Source organism: Myotis daubentonii, chromosome 10 (genome assembly GCF_963259705.1).
Source record: "Myotis daubentonii chromosome 10, mMyoDau2.1, whole genome shotgun sequence".
Lineage (NCBI taxonomy): Eukaryota > Metazoa > Chordata > Mammalia > Chiroptera > Vespertilionidae > Myotis > Myotis daubentonii.
The window spans coordinates 9,975,407-10,001,714 of record NC_081849.1 but is presented as its reverse complement, the minus strand read 5'-3'; the positions used below and the strand labels follow the sequence as shown (position 1 = coordinate 10,001,714).

Genomic DNA, 26,308 nt, shown 5'->3' with positions numbered 1-26,308 from the left:
TCTGTTCTATGCTTCCATGACTCTGACTCTATCATATTCACCAGTTTACTCTGTTTTTTAGATTTCTTACTTGTTTATTTTGATTCTTAGATTCAATTGTTGATAGGTATGTACTTATTGGCATTTTATTGTTCATATTTTTTTGTTCTTTTTCTTCTTCTTCCTCTTCTTAAAGAATTCCCTTAAACATTTCACGTAATACTGGTTTGGTGGTGATGAACTCCTTTAGCTTGTTCTTGCCTGTGAAGCTCTTTATCTGACATTCAATTCTAAATGATCCTTTGCTGGGTAGAGTAATCTTGGTTGTAAGTCCTTGCTGTTCATCACTTTGAATATTTCTTGCCACTCCTTTCTGGCCTGCAAAGTTTCTGTTGAGAAATGAGCTGACAGTAATATGGGCACTGGACTTGCTTTAGTGGAGCTATGGTGCTCACTGAGTCTGTCCCTTGAGTGTGTTGTCGCTCATGGATGTGTAGAGTTATAACCTGGAATGGTCTGAAGCTGTCCACCAGGGGCATTGGCTCTTGTGTCTCCAGGGAGGTGCAAAGTCAGCCACTGCTTGGGGCCACTTGGCAGGAGCTACAGAGATATCTACAGCTTCCTCCTATTTGTATTGGGTTTGGAAGTGCCCAGGCAAGGCCCAACTGTGAAGCAAGGCAGGCTGGTGCTGGTGCAGAGTCTTGGGCCTTTTAATGCTGGGTTTGGGGCGTGCGGACAGCAGCTGCAGCTTGTCTGAGACATTTTAGCAAAGTCTGAAGCCTGAGCCTGGACAGGCCATTCATATGGAAAAGCTGCTGCCAATAGCTTGGGTGGGGCTGCAAATTGGATGGGGCAGGGCTTGAGGGAATTACCCGGGCAGAGCAAACAGTGTGTTTCAGATTGATGGGGATTCAGATATGGCTGCCAGTCAGCCCTGCAACAGGGGAGGTCTCAGCACAGGGACAATGACCCCTGAGAACACCTCCTTCTGGTAGAATGCCACCTCCAAGTTCCTGTCCTGATGCCAGATAATTCCTCCCTGTATGTGTCTGGGTCCCCCAATGCCTCCTGGTGCTGGAGCTCAGAAGTAAGTCTGAGTAAGTTCATGCCTGACCCTTTAATAGGTACAGCTGGGTCTCCAGCAGCCTCCATGTTCCTCAGCCACAATCCCTGTTGTATTTTACAGCCTGAAATTATGGGGACTTCTCTTCCCAGCTCTGGGACCATGGGTGGGGGGTCTGGTGTGGGGCTCGGAGCCCTTGCTCCATAAGGCGCCCTCCACAGGGACAATCTCCCTCTGGATTAAAAAAAAAAATGCCCAAAGTGGGCTCTGGACCAGCCTGTTCTGTGCCTCCACCCCTCCTACCTGTCTCAACGTGCTTACTTCTTTACTTCTCTAGTTATAGGACTTCCATTCAGCCAGCTTTCAGTTTGTTCTGAATGATGGTTGTTCTGTATGTTATAATTTTGATGTGGTTGTGGGAGGCGAGGAGTACCAGTGCTTACCTACCTGCTATCTTCAGAAAGCTCACTTATTAAGTCTTTATATAACTTCAGTCTTTACTGGGGATAAGACTCAAACTGAAAAATAAGAGGACTTAATAGTTTCATTTGTCTTCTCTTCAGCCTTTTATTTTTGTGGGTATTTATTTTTTATTTTTCGATAGATCAGTTATTTAATTAGGCCCTTTGTGAAAAATTTAGAACACCAGTTTGTAAGGATAGAGCCCATTTGTGAAAGCAAACACAGAGTGGAGCTAGCCCTGGAGCTGAGGAATTGCATTGACTTTTGGCAGAATTAGTGAGTTCATGGCTTTCTGATCAACAATGTGTTGCTCTATAATCTTGAATTTCTCTTTCTCTATGGGAAAAAGCTCACCCTCCTGGTGTCGGGGCTTGCACAGCTGCTTCTTGGCGTAAGCATCAGCCTTCACTGATGTTTGGGGATTCTCACACACTAATATAAATTCTGGTGGCGGTGGCAATGATACATTTTTGGTGTGTTCTATGCAGAGCAACACAATTAATGGAAAGAGGTCCAGGCACAAGTAGCAGGCCACTGCTCAGCTGTTTCAGGAAAACCACCCTCTTGCCTCTGTGGCACCCAGTGAGGATGATCAGAATGGTCCCGGGAGTGATGCTGGCCCGCAGTTTTCTCACATGCTGACTGAAGGATATCTCGCCATGGCTCAATAGCTTTCAAGGCACATCTTCAGCAGGATAATATCTAGGCATTTGGTGAAATTGGGCATCACCATGCTTGTCACCACCTATTGGTTTGGGGACAGTAGCAAGAACTTTCTCCTTTTTCTTTCAAATCCTGGATTTAGATGCTGAATCCTTCCTCTTTTACATGGCCTCTTGGGAATACATAGCCGACCAGGAATACCTACCGATTCCTTTGACGAGGACAGGGTTTTGGCTGCAGTGGAGTTTCCCCTTCTCAGGTGTCTTGGCCCTGAGGTTACCCTTCTTAACCTTGCCACCAGCATCAACCTTCTTGGTTTCAGGTTTTTTCTCCTTAGTATCCAGCTTCTCAGTCCTCCTCCTCTCCCCCCTGCCATTTTGCAAGATGGGAAAGAGAAATAAGGTCCTTGTGGATATTTATTATAAAAACCCAGTTTTGACCAATAATAAGCAAAAACTCGAGTGTTTTAAATTAAATGACAATGTTTTCCAGGCACAAAGAAACTATAATCTGAATGACCATACATTGAATTTTTTCCAGTTTTTATTTATTTTTATCAAAGAACTTCCAAAAGTTTTAAGAGAGACTTAATTCATTCTTTACCCCTTCTATTTATCATTGTATCTCTTACTTGTCATTATGCAATGATTACAAAGCCACAATACCCTCATATCCTCAAAGAACTTCTAGCATAGGAGTGGACTGTAAACATACAAAACAAGTAAACCATCGATTATGACGGGTATTATGTTGGAATCATGCCCAGCAGACACAAGACCACCATTTGTTCTGGGACTCCTGAAAAGTTCATCAAGCAGGAGGCAGGATAGTAGTGAGAAAGTACTGCTTAAGTAGAAATGGTGATTCACTTAGGCAGTCACAAAAGGACTAGAGGGGGGAAGGGAGACATACAAGAAATCTTATGAAAATAGAAAAGAGGCAGAGGGAGATAAGGAGATTTGGAGTAAAAAATAATGGATCCACATACTTTTATCAGGTTGAATTTTACACGTCTGTGAGACATGCATATAGATAATGAGATATTCAGGTGGAGAGCTTTAGAAAAAAAATGTTGGGTTGTAAATATAGATGCAAGTTTCTGGAATATAATCATAGATAAAATTGGTACATTGAGAACAAAATAATTATATAGTATATATGGAAGAGAGGGTTGAAAACTATCTCTCCAACCCTTTTGAGCAAAGGTGTAGCTATAGAATTCTAACTTTATAATCCATGGTGTTGAAGAATGAAAAGTATTTGTCTCTAAATGACTTATTTCACTAAGCATAATACTGTGTAGGTCCATCCATGCTTTTGCAAATGGCAAGATTTAATTCTTTTTTATGGATGAGTAATATAGCATTGTATATATGTACCACAGTTTTGTGTGTTTTTTTTTGTTTTATCCACTCATCTATAGATGGGCACTGGGTTGCTTCCATAAGGTCTAAGGACTGTTTGAAAGAGGTAAAGGGATTAAGAAGTATAAATTGGTAGTTACAAAGTACTCATGGGAATGTAATGTAAGCACGGGGAACATGGCCAATAATACTGCAATAACTATTTATGGTGCCAGGTGGATACTGGAAATATTGGAGATCAGAGGTAATACTTTATAAGGTAAATGACTGTCAAACCACTATCATACATATTCATTTTAAGTATATATTTAATTTATTCAAGAAATATTTATAGAACTCAATAAATATTTCTTAAATATATTAATGACTTAAGAAGTCTTTAAAACATTAGTTTCTTTAGACATAAAATGGACCCAATAACCCATAAGAACCTAAATTCTATAAGTTTGCAGTAACTAATACATAACATATATAAAGCCCTCTAAAGTATCTGGACAATAAGTTAATAAATATTGCTTCTCATACATTATGCTTTCTTGACTTTTCTTAATGGTTCAAAGGTTACATCTCAAGAAGAGTCTAAGTATGATTTTTTAAATGGATAAATACATTATTAAATGGAATAAGCCCAAGACTTCAAGTTTAATAAAGATGAGGCTTTCATTTTGTTCACTATTTATCACTAGCACAAAGGCTTAGTCCTATAAATATTTGTTAAATAAGTTGATTAAAATATGCTTTGAATGCCCTGACCGGTTTGGCTCAGTGGATAGAGCATTGGCCTGCAGACTGAAGGGTCCCGGGTTCGATTCTGGTCAAGGGCATGTACCTGCGGGTGGTGTGCAGGAGGCAGCTGATTGATGTTTCTAGCTCTCTATCCCTCTCCCTTCCTCTCTGTAAACAATCAATAAAAATATATTTAAAAAAAATACTTTGAAGAAAATTCTCATTTAAAGTGGTAATTTAGCCTGACTGGAAGCACTAATATTGTTTAACTTTAAAGTATATTTTGTTGTGCCTTCAATTAGTTTATTTATGATCTTCATTCTTAATATATTCTGTATCATTTTATATGAGTAGAAGAGACTTTGTCTTCCAATACCTACTATTTCAGATCTACAATGGCACTGTACCTGTATAGATATGTTCAATAAATCTTTAAACCATCTTTATTTCTTCTTTTAATACCAGAGGGAAATCACACTTATATTATCTGGGAATAGCTCACACTTGTATTCTTGACTCATTCTTAAAATTTCTTCAACAATACCCTTTAGCGCAGTTTTGTTTCAATGTATTTCAGAAAATGAAATACTTTGACAGGAAAAAATATAAACTTTAAGAAATTAGACCTTTTCCTTATGTCCTTTTTAATAGAATGAATCTCATAGACTTATAAAAGTTATAAGTGTATAAATATTATGAACTTATGCATAATATGTAAGTCTTCTTATAAAGATGAAAACAAAAAAAAACAATTCAGTTACTAAACTCATGTGGCATCTTCTGTTATAAATGATATGCATTTTTATTTGTAAAATGCATTATTTTGAAAAAACAGTGAGAAAACTAAAATGCCAAGTAAGTGAATCACAAATAGACAATAGTCCTATTTTTAAGTGTAAAAAAAAAAAGAGCTGTGATTAAACATTACTACCCCTGCATTTCTTCCATATAATGCTGCCTATTAGAAATGTTTAGTTGGTTATATAGATATCAACAGCTTCTTAAACTGTAAAAGTAACTCATGTTATTATATGGAAGTATGTGAAGATTCAGATAATTAAAAGCAAATATCCATATATCTTATATATGCTGAATCAGCTGGCTCTTCCATGGAAAATTGGCTGTGAATTTTCTTAATTCACTTTCTATATTTCTCATTCTTATTATTAGGTATACATATGTATATATTAATTCAATTACTCTCCAAATATTTGAACATCAACTATGTTCACCTATGTTCAAGGCACAGTGGAATTCATTTTGAAGAGTAAAGGGAAAGCAGGGATGGCAATATCAATGTCCGATAGAGTAGAAACAAAGGAAGAAAACTTAAACTGGACCAAGAGGGTAGAAAAAACATATATTCCATAACAAAAAATATAATGATCATGAAATTTTACAAAATGAATAAAATGTATGTATAAAGAAAATGGTATCAGAAATACAAAGTAAAACTGACAGGAGCACAAGTGTTTGTGAATATTTCAATATGCCATTAAGTATCAGCACTTATACATCATAAGTATCAGCTCTTATACATCATATGTATAAGAATGAACAAAATAAGCCAGTCAGAGAAAGACAAATACCATATGATCTCACTTATATGTGGAATCTAATAAACAAAATAAGCTGATGAAACTCATACAACTTAACAAAAGGAAGATAAACAACCCAATCAAAAAATGGGCAATGGACATAAATAGATACTTTTCAAAAGAAGACAGAAGGCCAAAAGACATATGAAAACATGCTCAAAGTCACTAATCATCCAAGAGATGCAAATCAAAACGACAATGTGGTACCATCTCACACCTGTCAGAATGGCTATCATCAACAAATCAACAAATGACAAGTGCTGGAGAGGATGTGGAGAAAGAAACTCTCGTACACTGCTGGTGGGAATGCAGACTGATGCAGCCAATGTGGAGAACAGTATGCAGTTTCCTCAAAAAACTAAAAATGGAACTCCCATTTGACCCAGTGATCCCACTTCTAGGAATATATCCCAAGAAACTAGAAACACCAATTAGAAAGGATATATGCACCCCTATGCTTATAACAGCACAATTCACCATATCGAAGATTTGGAAACAGCCTAAGTGCTAATCAGTCGATGAGTGGATTAAAAATGGTGGTACATCTACACAATGGAATACTATGCTGCTGTAAAAAAGGAGTTCTTACCATTTGCAACAGCATGGATGTAACTGGAAAGCATTATGCTAAGTGAAATAAGCCAGTCAGAGAAAGATAAATATCACATGATCCTACTCATTTGTGGTATATAATGAACAATATAAACTGATGAACAAAAACAGATCCAGAGACAGAGAAGCATTGATCAGACCGTCAAACCTCAGAGGGAAGGTAGGGGAGGGTGGGGGTAAGTGGGAGAGATCAATCAAAGGACTTATATGCAAGCATTTAGGCCTAACCAATGGACAAAGACAACAGGGGGGTGAGGGTATGAGTGGGGGGATGGGCAGTAATGTGGGGATAAGGACACATATGTAATAATTTAATTAATAAAGAAATCATTAAAAAATAAGCCGATGAATGAAATAGAAAAGGAGGCATGTATATATTGAACAGACTGACAGCTGTTGGTCATATATACCCACACATAGGTGCAGGCAATAGTGTGCGGATAGTCAGGGGGAAAGTAGCATGTGGAGTAGGTGAAGGAGGACAAAGGGAGGGAAGAATGGGGATGGGAAAAACTTTGCTTGGGGTGATGGACTCACAATGCAGCGAGTAGATGTTTTATTGATTTGTGCACTTGACACCTGTACGGTTTTGTGAACCAATATTACCTCAATAAATTCAATTTTAAAAAATAAACAAAAATATTTAATAAATAAAATGTGATTAAATTTCATATATGTATAAATATGTATAATGTATAAATATGTAAAATTTATACATATATAAAATCTGTATCAAAAGCCCTGTATTTTCAAAAATGTACCCATTGACTAGCATTCATTATTCTTTTACAATATTGAGTATGTCATAGGACATTATAAATTTTTCAGAAATTTTCAAAAAAGCCAATAAATTAATACATATTACTTTTCTTACATTCATAGACCAAATATGTATATACCATAAGAAGAAGAAAAACCAAGAATGCTCTACTCAGTTAAAAATTACAGATATTTTCTTGCCGAAACCAGTTTGGCTCAGTGGATAGAGCATCGGCCTGCGGACTGAAAGGTCCCAGGTTCGATTCCGGTCAAGGGCATGTACCTGGGTTGCGGGCACATCCCCAATAGGAGATGTGCAGGAGGCAGCTGATCGATGTATCTCTCTCATCGATGCTTCTAACTCTCTATCCCTCTCCCTTCCTCTCTGTAAAAAATCAATAAAATATATTTTAAAAAAAATTATAGATATTTTCTTAAATAAGTTTGGGAGTAAACAGGTAATATAGTTAATAATTTTGTGATAGCTATGTATGATGTCAGATGAGTACTAGACTTATCAGTGATCACTCCGTAAGTTATAATGTTTAATCACTATGTTGTACACCTGAAACTAATATAATATTGTAAGTGATATAATATTTTAAACTGTAATTTAAAAATTAGAAAACAATTAAATTAAAAAAAAAAAAGGAATTCATAACTGTCCAGCAAAGAGCAACCTAAGGAGACATGACAACTACATTTAATGTTTCTTGGATGTGGCATCCAAAAAAGGGACATTAGGCAAAACTGAAAAAAAAAAAAATCAGTCAATAATAGTAGATCAATATTAGTTTATTAGTTGTGACAAATATACTATAGTTATGCTATCTATACTAATAAAAGTCTAGGTGGTCCTCATGGTCTCACATGTGACATCATCACAAGATGGCCGCCACAAATGACTGCCACAAGATGGCTGTGAGCACAACAGAGAAGGGGCTTGACGGCTGCTCTGCGCACTAAGGCCTGGGGGTCCCACAGCTCTGCGGATGCGAAGAGGCCAGTCCCGCCGTCTCTGCGGCCTCACATGGAAGAGGCGGGTCCCAGCAGAGGAGGTGGGTCATGGCAAGGGAGTGCAGTTGGGGGCAATCAGGCCAGCAGGGCAGGACAGTGGGGGACCATCAGGCTGGCAGCGGAGGGCAGTAGTGAGTGATCAGGCCTACAGGGGAGGGCAATTGTGGGCAATCAGGCCTACAGGGGAGGGCAATTGTGGGCAATCAGGCCTACAGGGGAGGGCAATTGTGGGCAATCAGGCCTACAGGGGAGGGCAGTTGGGGATGATCAGGCCAACAGGGGAGCAGTTAGGCATCAATCAGGCCAGCAGGAGAGTGGTTAGGGGTGATCAGGCTGGCAGGCAGGGGAGCGGTTAGGAACCAGCAGTCCTGGATTGTAAGAGGGGTGTCCAAGGGGTCCCAGATTGGAGATTGGTGCAGGCCGGACTGAGGGACACCCCCTACCCCCGTGCATGAGTTTTGTGCACCAGGCCTCTAGTCCTATCTAATAAAAGAGAAACATGGTAATTGGCGTACAACCGCTACCCTTCCCATTGGCTAATCAGGGCAATATGCAAATTAACTGTCAGCCAAGATGGCGCCGGCAGCCAGGGAGCTTGAAACTAACATGAGGCTTGCTTGCTTCAGTGATGGAGGACTCCAACGTTCCCTGCCTGCCGCTGCAGGCCTCTGAGCTGCAAGCAACTATGTAACAAACATAGAAGCTAAACAAAACCCCAGAAACCTGCCAGGCTTTAGCCAGCAGGATCGCAACATTGTAAGCAAAGGCCAGAAACCTACTTTCAGCAGCGGAGGCCTAAGAGCTGGAGCCAAGCCTCAAAGCTAAAGCTGGCCCAGAATAAAAAAAAAAAAAAAAAAAAAAAAAAGGAGCGGTTGGGAACTTCAGTCACGCCCAGCCTGAAAACAGCCCTCAGCTCCTCACCCAGACTGGCCAGGCACCCCAGTGGGGACTCCCACCCTGAAGGGTGTGTGACCAGCTGCAAGCAGCCATCATCCCCTCACCCAGGCTGGCCAGGCACCCCAGTGGGGACCCTCACTCTGAAGGTTGTGTGACCAGCCTCAAACAGCCATCATTCCCTCACCCAGGCTGGCCAGGAACCCCAGTGGGGACCCCCACCCTGATCCAGGACACCCTTCAGGGCAAACCAGCCAGCCCCCACCCATGCACCAGGCCTCTATCCTATATAGTAAAAGGGTAATATGCCTCCCAGCACCAGGATCAGCGGAGCCGCGAGGCCTCCCAGCACTGGGATCAGCGTGACAGGGAGCAGCGCCCAAACCCCCTGATCGCCCTGTGGCTCTGTGTGTGACAGGGTGCGGCGCCCCAACCCCCTGATCGGCCCTGCTCTGTGTGTGACAGGGTGCGGCACCCCAACCCCCTGATCGGCCCTGCTCTGTGTGTGACAAGGGGTGGCGCCACAACCTCCCCATCAACCCTGCCTTGAGTGTGACAGGGGATGGTGTTCCAACCCCCCAATCGGCCCTACCCTGAGCGTGACTGAGGGTGGAATCACAACCTCCCGATCGCCCTGCTCTGTGTATGACAGGGGGCGGTGCCCCAACTCCCCAATCGGCCCTGCTCTGAGCCCGACCAGGGGCTGCACCTAGGGATTGGGTCTGCCCTCTGCCACCCGGGAGCAGGCCTAAGCCAGCAGGTCGTTATCTCCCGAGGGGTCCCAGACTGCGAGAGGGCACAGGCCGGGTTGAGGGACTCCCCTCCCCCCCGAGTGCACAAATTTTTGTGCACCGGGCCTCTAGTATATTAATAATAGGAAACTCTTAGTCAATTTTTCTTCAAACTTAAAACAAAAAGTTAAACTCAGAACAAAATCAGGTGAGTTAGAACATAATGGAAACAAAAATGTTGTGTATCAAACTTTCTAGAAACAGAAAACAGCATTGCTGTATATAGAAAATGTTCTATAGACAAAGGAAGGATAGCACATGACCAAATTTATTATGTATAATAACCTAAGTACTGAACCTGTCAATTATTCTACTCTCACCACCTCTTATAAAACAAGCACACACACAACATGCTCTTTAAACCCTGACCTATGTCACACTGCATCTGGCTCATTTACTCTGTTTGGCTCACAAAACAGTTTACCTTGGTCTTCTTATAGCTGTCCAAACATCAGAAGAGCTTAATTTTTCCTCAGAAATTCTTTCACACACAGAGATAAAGATTTCCAAAAAAAGAAGAAATGAATAATGGAGCAGAACATTATTTTTTTGTAAGTCCTTAGCAACACAACCTGAAAGGGGAATTGAAATATTATTACTATTTTTGTGCAGTATAATTTTATGCTTATAAATCTTAAGATAATACACTGACAAAAATTCAGTAAAAAATAATAGTAAGGGGGACAACCAAGATGGCAGAATAGGTAAACACTTGAACTTGCTGCCGCGCACAACCACATTAAAACTACAACTAAAAGACAAAACGAATATCATCCAGAAACACAGGAAGGCTGGCTGAGTGGGAATTCTATAACTAGAAGGAAAGAGAAAAGCGCACTGAGCTGGTAGGAGGTGCAGAGGTGCGGAAGTGCAGAGGTATGGAGGCACGCACGAAAGGGGCTGGCAGCTGGGTACACTGTTGTCTTTTTCAATCAGGAGAGAGATGCAAGCTCCGGACTGCTCTGAACTCCACTTCCGGGTGAGAAACTGGGGACCCAGACTCATAAGGAGAGAAACTGGAACATGAGGGTGGCTTTCTCGCAGAAGTGCTTGTAGTGGTCATTGTTCCTGCACGGGGCCATGGGACACAGAGACCCCAGGACCACTCTGAGACAGAGTAGACTGGCAGCCATTGCGATTTTCTCCACCCTGATGATTCCCTGAGACCTTGCCCCACCCAATTTACAACCCCACCCAAGCTGTGGGCAGAGGCTTTTGCATATGAATGGCCTGGCCTTTCTCCACCTAAAAAACCTGTCAAACTGCAGCTGGGTAAGAGAATCCAGAGCTTCCAAAAGAAGGCCTAAGGCTCGTTAACAACCTGTATTGCTTCACAGCTGCACCTCATTGGGGTACCTCCAAAACCCAAACAAAGAGAAGGAATCTGCAGATCTTGCCATAGCTCCTGTGGGGTGGCCTCAGGCAGTGACTGACTTTGCACCTCCTTGGAGATCCAAGAGCCAGTGTACCCAGTGATTAGAGTGAGACCATCCAGATTACAACTCTTCACATCCATTAGAGACACACTCAGGGGGCAGACTCAGTGAGCGCCAAAGCCGCACTGAAGCAAGTCCTGTCCAATAAGGGTGTATCCAGCACAGCAGTTCTCCCATTGTACACAACTGGTCCTCACAGTCAATTGGCCTGGAGGTCAATTCCTCCCAGTGATACCAACAGCAATCAAGGCTTAATAACAACAAGGTTGTGCACACAGCCCACAAAGGGGTGCACCAAGAGTGTCCACCTCAGGAAATTAGGAAGGCTGAGCCACTAGGCCCTAAAGGACACCTAGCACACAAAGCCACTCTATCAACACAGGGAAGCAGCCCCAAAGTGGAGACAACAAAACAGGTCACAAATGACAGAAATGGAGGAAAGCAAACTACTGGATGTAGAGTTCAAAACCACAGTTATAAGGTTACTCAAGAATCTTCTAGAAACCTCCGAAAAAAAATAGTGAGATCCTCAAGGCTATGAAAAAGGAACAATTAGAAATTAAGCATACACTGACTGAAATAAAGAATAATATACAGAGATCCAACAGCAAACAAGAGGATCCCAAGAATCAAGTCAAAGGTATGAAATATGAAGAAGCAAAAAACACCCAACCAGAAAAGCAAAATGTAAAAAGAATCCAAAAATATGAAGATAGTGTAAGGACCCTCTGGGACAGCTTCAAGTGTATCAACATCCGAATTATAGGGGTGCCAGAAGAAGAGAGAGAGCAAAATATTGAAAACCTATTTGAAGAAATAATGACAGAAAACTTCCCCTACCTGGTGAAAGAAATAGACTTACAAGTCCAGGAAGCGCAGAGAACCCCAAACAAAAGGAATCCAAAAAGGACCACACCAAGACACATCATAATTAAAATGCCAAGAGCAAAAGACAAAGAGAGAATCTTAAAAGCAGCAAGAGAAAAATAGTTAGTTACCTACAAGGGAGTGCCCATACAACTGTCAGCTGATTTCTCAACAGAAACTATGCAGGCCAGAAGGAAGTGGCAAGAAATATTCAAAGTGATGAATAGCAAGAACCTACAACCAAGATTACTCTACCTAGCAAAGCTGTCATTTAGAATTGAAGGTCAGATAAAGAGTTTCACAGATAAGAAAAAGCTAAAGGAGTTCATCACTGCTAAACCAGTATTATATGAAATGCTGAAGGGTATTCTTTAAGAAGAGAAAGAAGAAGAAAAAAATTAAGATAAAAATTATGAACAACAAAGTGACAACAGATACATATCTATCAACAAGTGATTCTAAAAATCAAGTGAATAAAAAATCTGATGAACAGAATAAACTGGTGAATAGAATAGAATCAGGGGCATAGAAAGGGAGTGGACTGAGAATTCTCGGGGGAAAAGGTTGTGGGGGGTACCGGAAGAGACTGGACAAAAATCATACGCCTATGGATGAGAACACTGGGGAGAGGGAGGGTAAGGACAGGAGTTGGGGTGGAAAAAGAGGAACAACTGTAATAATCTGAACAATAAAGATTTATTAAAAAAAAATGAAAGCCCAACAAATGGAAAAAAAATAGTAAGTAGTAAGATAAACATATGAAGTCCTATAGCTTTCTTGAGAACCAAGAATAATTGTTTCAAAAATGTAATGCAAAAACTTCTGTTCTCTATAAAGAATCTCCTCCCTCCATTAAAAAAAAAAAATCACTGCTACTCCATGCATGCACTAGACAAAGCATAACATAAAAGCAGCCTATAGGCACACAAAGATTTTATGTAGGTGCTAGATAGTCCTTTCCAGAAATCCTACCCGAGCCTCAAATTTGACAAGTCCAAGGTCAATTACATTAGGCAACAAATTTCTACTTATAAGTAACAGAAACCAGCCTGAGCTAACTTAAGTACGAAGGAGTTAATTATAGGAATTCTGAGAAAGGAATGTAGTTACATCTCTGTGAGAGAAGAGAGTATGTTTCATTTCTTGGTGTCTGTTTGTATTTGTATATCTTTTTCATTCTTCTTTCTAGAGAGTAACTTTATAGCAAAATCATTAGTCTAAAAGGTAAGTAGATAAAAAGAGCTCTCAAATTCACATTGTAAGTGTCCCAGTCACAAAGATATTCACACTCTTGGTCGCAATCTTAAATTACGAAGTCTGACCACTAGTCAAATAAAAAATGGCTAAGTGGGTAGAATCAGATTACAAGCTGACTCAAGGTTCCACCTCTGTAAACGTTCGTGGTGAGGGTGTGGGAGTGACAGGGACAAATTATGGAAGAGACTGTGAACTGAGCAGACATGGCAATTGGTATCTATACTAATAAAAGGGTAATATGCTAATTAGACCAGATGTCTTCTGGACATCCTTCCAGACAAAGCCACAGCAGCTGTGAGGGCCAAGGACCGGTGGTGCAGGAGAGGCGGTGGCCCAGTCAGGTCCAGCACCACGGCCCCTTTCACAGTGGTTGTGGGAGAGCCCAGCACTGCCCAAGAGGCTGGGGCCATGGGAGAACCAGGGGCCACGCAAGAGGCCAGGGCAGCACAAGGGGCCAGGGTTGTGTGAGAAGGCGGGGCCATGCAAGAGGGCTGGGCTCTGGCCACTTTCGCAGAGTTGGCACTGGAGAGTCCTCCACACAAGCCGGTCCAGCACCACGGCCCCTTCTGCAGAGGCAGTGGGAGAGGGGGCTGCACAATCCCGGTTCCAGCGCTGCCCCTTCTGCAGAGGCAGCCACAGAGGTGAGGCTCAGGCTGGTCCCGGTGCCATGCCTCTGCAGAGTCTAGGCAGGGTGCGACCTGCTGTGCCTCAATCTCCCACAGTCCCTCCCTCAGCCGCTGGGGGGGGGGGGGGGAAGACCAGAGCTAAGAAGCAAGGGTCGAGGGCCAGTAGTGGCAGCAGCAGCGGAGGAATGGGGGCAGCGCCTTCCCCTGATTGCCTGGTTGCCTCCCGCAGAGGGAGTGGGGATTGGGCCTAAGCTGTCAGTAGAACATCCCCTGAGTGCTCCTGGACTGTGAGAGGGGGCAGGCTGGGCTGAGGAACCCCCCCCCCATGCACAAATTTTCATGCACCGGTCCTCTAGTATGTTATATAATCCCAAACTAAATGTTTGTATCCCAAATGAAACTACCCATCCCAAACTAAACGTTTGCACTCTGTGCCCTAATTTTAATAATGAAACTTTTTTTTTTTCTGGTAACCTAAGTTTAAACATCTTTCATATCATAAAAGTCATCTTTCAAATGTTTTTCATCTATATATAGACCATATTATTCAAGTTACCCCCTTTCACACCATTCCCACTACTGTAATTCCACTTTATCTCCACTGTGTCTTCATCTAAATTACTCTAGTAGTCTTAAAACAGGTCCTCCTGCCTCCAAGCTTTTTCTACTCTGTGGTTGGAGCTTAATGGGTCAGGGAGAGGCTAAAAGATAATTCTGGAGAGGCAGACAAGAGCCAATTTATCTAGGGCTCCATGTAAATTGGAATAAAGAAGTTGTGTATTAGATTAAACACAATGGGAGACCAGAATATTTCAGGCTTGGGAGTGATTTTAGTTGGGAGGAAACATAGAATTAGGGAGAGCAGTAATGAGAATAATAGCGGTGGCTTCGACTGGGCTGATAGTAATGGAGATCATCTGATTATGCCATTCCCTACTTTAAGTCTTTTAATGGTTACCCATTGTCTACAGAATAAAATAAAAATGTTAACATGGCTTCAAATCTCCTTTTACAGTTTTATTTTCCATTATCTCACTAGGTACCCATCATTTTAATCACACCAGATTTCTCATAATCCTTGAGCTCACCACATATTTTCACAAATTTTTAGATGTGCATTCACAACGTTAACATCGCCTCAAATGCCTTTATCAACACTCTCTCTGCAACAGTCCTCCTCATATCAAGGCCGATCGCCTACATCACACCACCTGTGGAGCTTACTATTAGTCTGTCAAACAGAATTAGATTTTTAGCCCTCTGTAATCCTATAGCATTGTGCACATCTTAAGTTCAATATTTTTAACATAGTAATAATTAGCATAGTTAATATTTTACCTATATTGATTTTGTCTCCTTGAGGGGAAAAATTAGTAGTATTAGTCATTTAAAGCTTCAGTTGTACATGGTATACTTATAGTAGCTATTCGATTTTTTTTTTCTGAAAAAAGATGGAAATATAAATATCCAATCTAAAAATACCTGAAATCTTTATATGATTAACAAAAAAAAGGATATGAATATTACCAATACCTTTCAGGAGAATAATAACCAATAAGCATCTTAAATATTAAATTTAAAACAGACAAATTTAACAGTAAAAATAAAAAAAACACTGAAATGGTATTAACAGTAATATAAATATTCATGTAACATATCCAGCTAGAAAGTCCTGACCATCAGATATCCAAATAAAATTTTTTTAAAAAAATCAACTTTGAAGAAAGTGGAAATGAATAAGGTTGAAGTAGTATAGTCATTGTTGCCTGAGAAGAGCTGTTTAAACTAAGAAAAACTATTTTTAAAGAAATATTTCTAGTAATATTTATAGCAAACTAGGTATAGACCTTAGAGCTCTTGTGTAAGCAATTTTCTTTTTAAATTTAACTATAATAATGATTAAAACAATTCCCACAGCAACCTTTCATATCATGGTGCAAACAACACTTAGGAAATAAAGATATGTTTTAAAGAAACAAACAAAAATATATAATAAAAGTGCATTGACTTTATATTTTGAAGGACATAAATTATTAAAAACAAGAAATTTCATAGTTTATATCCACATTTTATGAATTTATTATTCTTTGATCAAAGTCTGCACATACAAAATGCAAATATTTCAGGGTATGATAAGAAACAAATATTAAGTGAAAACAATAAAATACAGGGTGTCCCTTAAAAAAAGTATACATATTTTGAATGATTATAAAGTCAGTGTTTATTAACATATAGTTCATTTTCAAAATTTAAAAGACCCTACAGAAATGAATATTTTTTTGGTCAATGCTTGTTTTAAAACTGATGACCTTTCTGGTCCAGGAACTGCTGATACCACAAAGCAATGAAACAGCAAACATCAAAAATCATTTTGTTCAGTATTTGTGCACCTTCAATTTGTCAACTGTTTCCAGTTTTGTACTGTAAACTTTCTCTTTTATGTATCCTCATTAAAAAAAAAAAAAAAAAAAGACTAATGAGATTTTAGGATAAATTTTGTTTGTTCAAAGTTTAGTCTGGTTTCTTCCATTATTTAAAATCAGTCAAACATGAAAAGAAGTGAAAGTTAAGTGCGTTATCAGCCATTAAAGTGTGTACACATTTTTTTTGAAAATAATAATATAAAATATAGCTGAATACTTTAGAAATTGAAGAAAGTTATTTGTAACAATCAGAGGATAAATATAAATGAAGAAGTAGAGATTTTCTTACCCCCTCTCCCGAAAAGTAAAAGAAAATTATTTTCAATACTATTATTTCCTTTATTTTGCATCTACCGAAGCAAGGAGACAATACATCTTTTAGAGTTTATTAAGATAATAAATAGTACAATTCCAACCTTGATCATATGAATATTTCATGAATGAGGTTTGAATATGGGGAAATATTAAATACTGCATTTATCTTTATACTAGATCTTGCTTTGAAGGTGAACCATTGCTTTAAATTCTTGCCTATATTTGGCAAAACACACATAAAGTATATTTTGTTCTCCAAATCAGACATGCCATATCTATACTAATCTATACTAATAAAAGGGTAATATACTAATTAGGGTGGATGTCTTCCAGACATCCATCCAGACAAAGCCACAGCGGCTGCGAGGCCTGGGGCTTATGGCAACTGTGGGCTCAGGAAGCCTGGTGGCTGCAAGGCTCAGGGTTCAGGCATCACAGCTGCCGTAGCCGGCAGTGGCAGCAGCGGGGTGATGGGGGCAGCGCCTTTCAGTCGCCTCCCACAGAGGGAGGCCAGACTATGGGGAGCAGGCCTAAGCCTTCAGTGGGCATCCCCTGAGGGCTCCCAGACTGTGAGAGGGGGCAGGCCAGGCTGAGGGACCACCCTTCCCAGTGTACAAATTTTCGTGCACCAAGCCTCTAGTATAGACATAAAAAGTTCCACATGAACATCACAGAATATGTGTTTTAAATAAAATTTTAAATTAGTTCAGATTTTACAATTCTATGCAGAAGATTTGTTCCTTGTAGAAGATTCATGTAGAGATAATTTTTCCCTTTATTTTTTGGTTAATCCTTACCTGAGGATTTTTTTTTCCCCATTGATCTTAGGCAGAGTAGAAGGGATGGGAGGGGAGGGGAGGGGAGGGCAGAGGAGGGGAGGGGAAGATAGAGAGAGAAAAAAAAACATTGACTCATGGATCACACAAGCCCTTAACTGGGCAGGAAAACTGCAACTCAAGTACCTGCCTTTGTCTGGAAATCGAGCCCTCAACCCTTTGGTGTGTGGGCCGATGTTCTAACCACTGAGCAAGGCTGGCCAGGGCCTTTTTTTTCCTTTTTCTTTTCTTTTTTTTTCTTTAACTTCTGAAAGGAAAATACTCATGTAACTATGGCAACATATCTTTTAATTATTTTGTTTATGCTTTTCTTGGCTGAGTAAGCAATCCCCATGTTCCTGAAATTCTCTCCAGCGTTTTATGTTCACTGAAGTGGCAATGACGGATGAAGACAGAGTCTAAAAGCAGCTATCTTTCATACACATTTTAACCAAACCAAATACCCAATTTCTTTTGCACATGCTTTTCCCTAAAACAGTGTGCTTCAGACCAACAGCCACCACATCTAATACATAAATATTTCCTACCAAAGCAAATGAAAATACCTACATACAGTCGGGCCTTGACTTAGGAGTTTAATTTGTTCTGTGACGGAGCTCGTAACTCAAATTACTCGCATGTCAAATCTTAAAGTGAACGAGTGAGACACGTGATGCTGGGCTGATGTTGTGGCATTCACTGTGATGTTCGCTGAGCCAACTAGAGGTGGGGTATCTGAAGCTGGCTCGTAACCCGAATTTAGCTCTCAACTCAAAGCAAAAAATCAGCTGAGAGACAGCTCATATCTCGAAAAACTCATTAGTCGGGACACTCATAAGTCAAGGCCCCACTGCATGTATAATATATATAAAAAGGGAAGAGAAGCTCACCACAGTTTTTGACATGAGACAAAACAATCACTTTCAGGGATTTTTACAAAGCGCTACCAATAAAAGATTCTATCTATACATTTACTACTTGAAACTCATGATATCTGTCCTTATAAGAAAAGTCCCAATCAAATTATTCATTTTAATACTAAGTATTTTGCTAACCCAAAGACATATCTGGCAGATTAGTAACAATACAACATGGTGACTTATGTACTAGATATTAACAGTTTTGAATGACAAAAAAAGTAAAATAGAAAAAAACCTCAAAAATGTAGGACATGATTCTCCGTCACCTTTAAAAATTAAACAACAAAAGAGCAGCTATAATAGTTTGTCTAACTTGTGATGGTAGATTAATCAGTCAATCCACCTAACCATTAAGAAATAGTCATTAAGTATTAACTTTTTGTCCAGCATGTTTTACAGAATATGAAAGTTTGAAAAACTGAATTTTGGACCATAAATACTAAAAGTTTCTAAAAGATGCTATTTTTGGATGGACTATTTCTTAACGTAGTGTTCGGTTCATGGAAAAATTGAGAGGGAAGTAGAAATGCTCCGGGACTTACAATGGGAAACCCATTGCAAATTCAAAATATTCCAAGTAAAAAATGCATTTAACACACCACACATCATAGCTTAGCCTCGCCTACTTCAGCTGTGCTCAGAACACAACACTCAAAAAAGCTGGCTACATAGTTCCCTGTAGTGGAGAGGCTGTTTTTCTCTCATGATCACCTACCTGGCTGCCTGGGCACTGCAGTTTTCCTCACTGCCACTACCCAGCATCATGAGAGACAGTTGTACAGCATACTACAAGCCTGGGAGAAAGATCAACGCAAATAGTTTTCCCATCATCATAAATTCGAAAAATTGTAAATTGACCCCTCGTAAGTGGGGGACCGCCTGTACAGGTTTCTCATATGTTCCCTACCCCGCACATGAATAACCTCAACCATTTTCAATATCCCCACCAGAGTGGCATTTTTGTTGTAAATGATGAACCTACACTGACATCATTACCACTGAGAGTGCAAAGTTTACCTAGGGTGTGTTATGGTGCTGTACGTTCCATGGGTTTGAAGAAAATCACCATGACATGTGTCCATTGTTATAGTATACGGGGTAGTTACACTGCTCTATAAATCCTCTGTTCTGCTTATTCATCCTTTCCCCTATACCTCTGACAATCACTGATTTTTTTACTGCCTTTATAGTTTTGCTTTTCCAAAATGTCCTATAGTTGGAATCGTGCAGCATGCAGACTTTTCAAAATGATTTCTTTCACTCAGCAATAGTGTATTTATGTTTCCTCCATGTCTACTGAGGGTTTTAACTCATTTTTTAAAAAACACTAAACAGTATTCCATTTATTCAATATACCACAATTTATTTATTAATTCATTCATCCACTGAAATATTTGGTTGCTTCCAAGTTTCGGCAATTATAAACACAGCTTCAATAAACATCTGTGTGCAAGTTTTCTGTGTGGACATAAGTTTTCAATTCCTTTGAGTAAATACCAAGGAAAGTGCTGGGTCAAATGGTAAGAGTTATAAGAAACCACCAAATTTTCTTTCCAAGTGGCTGTACAATTTTACATTCCCAGTAGCAATGTATGAGAGTTCCCATTGCTCGACATACTCATCGGCATTTAATGTTGTCAGTTTTCTGAATTTTGACTGTTCTAATAAGCATGTAGTGATCTCTCATTGTTTTAACTTTCATTTCCTTGATGACATATGATGTGGAACATATTTTTATATATTTATTTGCTATCTGTATATCTTCTTTGGTGAAATGTCTTTTAAAGTCTTTGGTACATTTTTTAACTGGGCTGTTCATTTTCTTACTGTTGAGTTTTAAGGGTTCTTTGTGCATTTTTATAACAGTCCTTTATCGGATATGTCTTTTGCAGGTCTGTGGAGTTTCTTTTAATTCTCTTGACTGTGTTGTTTACAGAGTAAAAATATTTCATTTACATTAATTCCAGCTTATCAATTCTTTCTTTTACATATAACACTTTTTATACTGCAGCTAAAAAGTCATTGTCAGGCCTGGCTGGGTAGTTTAGTCAGTTAGAGTGTATTCCTGATGCTCCAACATTGCGGATTCAATCTCCATTCAGGGCACATACAGGAATGCATAAATGAATGCATCATATGTGGGACAACAAATTGATATCCCCACCCTCTCTCTCTCTCATTCTACTGCTCTAAAATCAATCAATCAATCAATCAAAGTCACTGTCACATATATCATCATCTAGATTTTCTCCTATTCTATTTTCTGGTTTTGCATTTTACACTTATACCTGTAATCAATTTTGACTTAATTTTTGTAAAGAGAGTAATAACTGTGTCTAGATTCACTTTTTGTATTTACTGGATGTCCAGTTGTTACACCAGTCATTGAAAAGACTCTCTAGTCTACACTGAATTACCTTTGCTTCTTTGTCAAATATCTGTTGACTGGATTTTTTATATATATATATTTTTATTGATTTTTTTTACAGAGAAGAAGGGAGAGGGATAGAGAGTTTGAAACATCAATGAGAGAGAGACATCGATCAGCTGCCTCCTGCACACCCCCTGCTGGGGATGTGCCCGCAGCCAAGGTACATGCCCTTGACCGGAATTGAACATGGGACCCTTCAGTCCGCAAGCCGACGCTCTATCCACTGAGCCAAACCAGTTAGGGTTTGACTGGCTTTTTCTAAGTCAATTTCTGAGCTTTGTTTTCCATACTATTGATCTATCTGCCTTTTTTTTTGTTTTTTGCTAATACCATACTCTTACTTACTATAGCTCTATATTAGTAAATCTTGAAGTCAAGTAGTGTTAATCCTCTGACTTTGTTCTATTTCAACCCATGTTAGCTGTTCTGTGTCTTTTCCTTTATGCCAGTGCCACAGTTGTGCAGAGCCTTCATGTCACATGGCCAGACCCTGGTCAGTGTGGCCTGATGAATAATGCTGGCCTCACTCTGATGAATCGCTGAGACCCATCCCCATCAAAAGGTCCACAGGCACATAGAAGTGGTAGCTGACCTTCGTGTACCCTGACACTGTTGCTAAGTGACCTCAAACACAGCACTGGCACCAAGTCTGACTCTGCCAATCTGGTGAGCACCATTCTCCCCTACCTGGTGAATCCCTGAGAGCCTCCCTCAAGCAGCTCACAGAGGCTCTTTCAGTAAATTAACCTAACACACAGCTAAACAGTGAAGGCAGTTCTCAAGGAAATTTTGAGCTTTTGCTGACCTGCCCCCAGGATCAGTACTGGTAGAAAACAGCTTTGGTGTGCAGCTGGGCCCCTCCCATGAACACCCAGTACTAGTAGAGGCAGAAACAGACTGCAGATCACTTTGGAGTTCCAAGCAGGTAGCCCAGGGCCTGTCACTGGTAACACCTGACAGCAACCAGCACTGGATCCCCTCCCAAAGTGTCCCAAGACCAACATCACCAGGGATACACACTACATCAGAGCATAATCAATTAGCTCCATAAGCAGCACACACATTAGGGGGTCTCAATAGACACCAGAACCTATTAGGGCTTTGTGGAGCCAGCTCCAGCACAGCAACTCATACATTAGGTTTGGGGTCAATCCTCATAGCCAGCATGGGAGCAATCCCCAGCCACAGATAAGCCAACAGCAATCAAGGCTAAACTATAGCAGGAGGGTTCACATAACCCACACAGCAAACATTTCTGGAGCACCTAGCTCAGAAGATTACGGAGACTGAGCCTTTGTGCCACACAAAACACTTGCTATATAAGGCCACCATACCAAGGCATAGCAGAGCCATCTACTACACAGAAAAAAATACAGAGACATCAAAAGTGGGAATACAGAGAAACATGCCCAAAATAAAAGAAGAAAATCCCAGAAAAGTAACTAAATGAAATGGAAGCAAACAAGCTACAAGAAACAGAGTTCAAAACAGTGATTATAAAGATGCTCAAGGAACTTATCAAGAACATCAACGGCATGAAAAAAGTATAGAAACCATAACAAAGAATCAGTCATAAATGAAGACTACAATATCAGAAATGAAAAATACCCCATAAAAAATAGCCCATAAATAAACCCATGTCTATTTGGTTAATTAATATTGTTAAAGGAGGCTAGAACATATAATGGAATAAAGGCAGTCTATTCAGTAAATGGTGCTAGAATAAATGGGCACATATGTGCAAAAAAATAAAACTAGACCTCCTCCTTACAACTTATATAAGAATAAACTCAAAATGGATTAAAGACTTAAATGTAAGACTTGAAACCACACAAATCCTAGAAGAAAACATAGGCAGTAAAATCTCTGACATGACTCTTAACAATATTTTTCCTGATATATCTCCTTGGCAAGGGAAACAAAATAAAAGATAAACAAATGGGATTACATCAAACCAAAAAGTTTTGCACAGCAAAGGAACTATAAAAAATGAAGAGAATATTTGCCAATGAAACTTCTGATAAGAGGTTAATATAAAAAATTCATAAAGAACTTGTACTACCCAACACCAAAAAAAAAAAAAAAGAAAGAAGAAGAAGAAACCCCACAGATCAATCCAATTAAAAAATGGGAAGAAGATCTGAATAGGCAATTCTCCAAAGAGGACATACAGAAAGCCAATGGACACAAAAAGATGCTCAACATCACTAATTGTCAGAGAAATGGAAATTAAAAGCATAATAAGATATCACCTCACATCCTACAGAATGGCTACCATCACTGAACCCACAAATGAGAGTGTTGGCAAGGATGTGGAGAAAAATGTACTCCTGTGCACTTTTGGTAGGAATGCGGATTAGTGAAGCCACTATGGAAAACAATATTGAGTGTCCTCAAAAAATTATGAATGGATATGCCTTACAACCCAGTGATTCCACTTCTTGGGCTTTATCCAAAGAAACCCAAAACACTAATTTGAAATAATATATGCATCTCTATGTTCATTGCAGCGTTACTCACAATAGCCAAGCTATGGAACCACTCAAGTGCCCGTCAATAGATGATTGGCTAAAGAAGTAGGGGTGCATACATACAATGGAAGATTACTCAGCCATAAGAAAGAATGAAATCTTAATATTTATGACAACATGGATGGACCTAAAGGTATTGTGCTCAGTGAACTAAGTCAGAGAAGACAAATACCATATGATGATTTCACGAATATGTGGAGTCTAAAGAACAAAATAAATGAACAAACAAAATTGAAGTAACTCATAGATACAGAGAGAGAACTGGTGGTTGCTGAGTTTGGTTGGGGAGGGGTTTGGAGGGCTGGGTGAAAGTGGTGAAGGGACTAAGAAGAACAAATTGATAGAAAATAGTAAACGGGAATTGATAGAGCATAGAAAATAGAGTCAATAATATTTTTTTTAATTAAATCTTTATTGTTCAGATTATTACATTTGTTCCTTTTTTCCCCCCCCCATAACTCCCCTCCTCCCAGTTCCCGCCCCACCCTCCGCCCTCACTCCCCACCCACTGTCCTCATCCATAGGTGCACGATTTTTGTCCAGTCTCTTCCCACATCTCCCACACCCCTTTCCCCCCCAAGAATAGTCAGTCCATTCCCTTTCTATGTCCCTGATTCTATTATAATCAACAGTTCATTCTGTTCATCAGATTATTTATTCACTTGATTCTTAGATTCACTTGTTGATAGATGCATATTTGTTGTTCATAATTTGTATCTTTACCTTTTTCTTCCTCTTCCTCTTCTTAAAGGATACCTTTCAGCATTTCATATAATCCTGCTTTGGTAGTGATGAACTCCTTTAGCTTTTCCTTATCTGTGAAGCTCTTTATCTGACCTTCAATTCTGAATGATAGCTTTGCTGGATAAAGTAATCTTGGTTGTAGGTTCTTGCTATTCATCACTTTGAATATTTCTTGCCACTCCCTTCTGGCCTGCAAAGTTTCTGTTGAGAAATCAGCTGACAGTCGTATGGGTATTCCCTTGTAGGTAACTGAGTTTCTTTCTCTTGCTGTTTTTAAGAGTCTCTCTTTATCTTTTGCTCTTGGCATTTTAATTATGATGTGTCTTGGTGTGGTCCTCTTTGGATTCCTTTTGTTTGGGGTTCTCCGAGCTTCTTGGACCTGTAAGTCCATTTCTTTCACCAGGTGGGGGAAGTTTTCTGTCATTATTTCTTCAAATAGGTTTTCAATATCTTGCTCTCTCTCATCTTCTGGCACCCCTATAATTCTGATGTTGGTACGCTTGAAGCTGTCCCAGAGGCTCCTTACACTATCCTCGCATTTTTGGATTCTTTTTTCAATTTGCTTTTCCGGTTGGATGTTTTTTGCTTCCTCGCATTTCAAATCATTGACTTGATTCTTGCGCTCCTCTGGTCTGCTGTCGGGCGTCTGTATAATATTCGTTATTTCAGTCCGTGTGTGCTTAATTTCTAGTTGGTTCCCCAATATAAGATCGAGGGTCTTATTAGTTTTCGTGTAGATCTCATTAAGTTTATCGGCAGCTTCTAAACAGTTCTTGAGAGACCTTAAAAGTGTGGTTCTGAACTCTATTTCTTCCATTGACAATTTTGTCCTGTTTCTTTGTCTCCGCATTTTGTTATGCTTCCTTGGTGCACCCCCTAGTGGTCTTTGTTCGCAGTCTTATAGATAAATCTTGATTGTTGTAGCTAATTCCAGGGAGGGTTTGACCTCCAGGCCAAGTGGCTATGAGAATCAGCTGTGTCAGCAGTGAGAGAACTTCTGTCCTCTAGGGAGGTGCTAATCTAGCCTTTGCCTGAGGCTATCCGGCAAATGTCTCTGTGCAGGGCTTGGGCGGGGCGGGTCGCACAGGATCAACAGGGTGGGCCGGAGAGAGCAGTTATGGCGGCTCTCAGTCCTGTCCCAAGGGGCTCTGCCTCTCTGAGTCCCAGCACCCGCTGCAAAGCTCGGAGAGAAAGCTGCACTCGCTCTGACCGAAGCCAGACAGTCCCGCTTCTCCCGTTTGAGTCTGGGTCCCTAAAGGCTCGCCTGGATCTGGTGCTCAGAGTCTGCGACTCCCTCCCGATTGAAAACAACAACCGCGCCCTCCGCCGCCAGCCCACTCCGCACACTCCGCACCTCAGAATTTGACTTCAGCACTGCGCCTCCTCTGAGTGTCCGTATGCGTTTCTCTTTCCTCCTAGTTGTAGGACTTCCACTCAGCCAGCGTTCCTGTGGTTCTGGGTGATGTCGAGTCAATAATATTATGATAACTACATATAATGCCAGTTGGAGTACTGGGATATCAAGTCTAACCACTAAACTATATACCTGAAATCAATACATAATAAAAATCTTAAAAATAACTAAATTAAATAAAAAATAATGTACATAAAATGGATTAATGATATCTACTATTTCAAGGCATAATAGCTACATATTTGATAGTAGTAGCGGTGAATATTTCAAATAGTCTTTCTGATAATCAAATAATTTGAAAATATTTGTCAGAATTATTTATATTTTAAATTGTTTTCTTCTTTATTTTTTGGTCATCAATCATCACCGCCCACCCTCCCCCCGCCCATTTACACACACCTCTCATAGCATTTTTGTTTAGTTTTGTTTAAAGCTTTTTATATGTATGAGATTTAAAAAGGTGAAAGTTACCTTCATTGGACTACTTTCTACTTATGATTTTGCTTTGTTTTTCACCCATACTCCACTCCCTCCTCTCTGGCAACCATCAGGTTGTTCTCTGTATCTGTGGGCCTGTTTCTGTTTTGTTTTGTTTATTCAT

The 26,308-nt window shown here is 40.0% G+C and overlaps 1 protein-coding gene and 1 pseudogene across 1 annotated transcript in view; both read right to left on the bottom strand.

Moving 5' to 3' along the window:
- Positions 1–26,308, bottom strand: part of FOXP2 (forkhead box P2) — a 704,673-nt gene that overhangs the window by 494,560 nt on the left and 183,805 nt on the right. The window lies entirely within an intron of this gene.
- Positions 1,680–19,349, bottom strand: LOC132211316 (large ribosomal subunit protein eL6-like; annotated as a pseudogene).